This window comes from Chaetura pelagica, unplaced genomic scaffold, assembly GCF_000747805.2.
Source record: "Chaetura pelagica isolate M959 unplaced genomic scaffold, ChaPel_1.0 scaffold439, whole genome shotgun sequence".
Lineage (NCBI taxonomy): Eukaryota > Metazoa > Chordata > Aves > Apodiformes > Apodidae > Chaetura > Chaetura pelagica.
The window spans coordinates 187,812-189,307 of record NW_009954451.1 but is presented as its reverse complement, the minus strand read 5'-3'; positions in this window follow the sequence as shown (position 1 = coordinate 189,307).

Genomic DNA, 1,496 nt, shown 5'->3' with positions numbered 1-1,496 from the left:
CTGACCAGCCCCACCCCCCCTTTTTTTGGTCCCCAGCAGCTTGTTCTGCCTCCCACCACAGAGCCCTGGTCCTCCCTGATGGGCTGAGCTTGGGTCACCCCACTGGGGTCCCCAGGAGGGGGATCAAAGGTCCCCCCATGATGCTTGGGAGATGCTCCTCAACCAACCCAAGCCTGGCAACCTCCCAGCAGCATCACCCCCTGCTCCAGCAGGATCTGGGGGGGCCACCCCATGGCCAAGGGGGGGGTTACAAGGTGTGTGTGGGGGTGTCTGACCCTTCCTTGGCCACCAAAGTGCTGGGTCCCAGCCCAGGGGACACCAAGGTTGGTCTCCTGCCCCTCCGTGGGCCCAGTCCTGTTGGGCAGGGGGGGCTGCAGGTAGCCCCTGGGCTAGCAAAACCAACCAGCCAGGGTGGGTTTGTGGCTGTGGGGCAGGAAGAAGGTTTGTCTGGAGGGATCTGAGCCCACGGGGGGAAGATCTTCCACCGTGGAAATAAAGCTGCACTGTGCTAACCCCACAGAGCTCTGCCTCTGCTCCTTGCTGTGGGCACCTGGGGGGTCCTGGCCACCCCCAAAACCCCAGGCAGTGCTGTCCCAGCTCTGAGCCATCACCCCAATATCTCCACACAAGCAGGAGCTGCTCTGGAAGGAGGGGGGAGCTGTGAGGGACAGGAGGGTCCCCATAGTGCCCCAAGCCCTGCAGGGTCCTGCAGAAGAGGCTCCTTGGGCACAGGGTGGGCAGGTTCTGGGCAGGGACAGTCCCAGGGGACATGTCCCCTGCAGGGGCTGGGCCTGGACGTGGCTCCTACATCAGCCTGGGTCTGACACAGCACCCAGCAGGTTCTGCTGCAGCCTGAGGGACCTTCTGGTCCAGGTCTCTCCTACTGACATAGAGGAGGAGAAGAGGAGCCACTGGTGGCTGCAGGGGCACAGGGTGGGCAGGTTCTGGGCAGGGACAGTCCCAGGGGACATGTCCCCTGCAGGGGCTGGGCCTGGACGTGGCTCCTACATCAGCCTGGGTCTGACACAGCACCCAGCAGGTTCTGCTGCAGCCTGAGGGACCTTCTGGTCCAGGTCTCTCCTACTGACATAGAGGAGGAGAAGAGGAGCCACTGGTGGCTGCAGGACATGGGCTCTTCCCTCCCTCCCTCCCTCCTTTCCCTTTCCCTTTCCTTTTTCCTTTCCCTTTCCTTTTTCCTTTCCTTTCCTTTCCTTTCCTTTCCTTTCCTTTCCTTTCCTTTCCTTTCCTTTCCTTTCCTTTCCTTTCCTTTCCTTTCCTTTCCTTTCCTTTCCCTTTCCTTTCACTTTCCTTTCACTTTCACTTTCACTTTCACTTTCCTTAACTTCCTTCCTTAACTTCCTTCCTTCCTTCCTTCCTTCCTTCCTTCCTTCCTTCCTTCCTTCCTTCCTTCCTTCCCTCCTTCCCTCCTTCCCTCCTTCCCTCCTTCCCTCCTTCCCTCCTTCCCTCCTTCCCTCCTTCCCTCCTTCCCTCCTTCC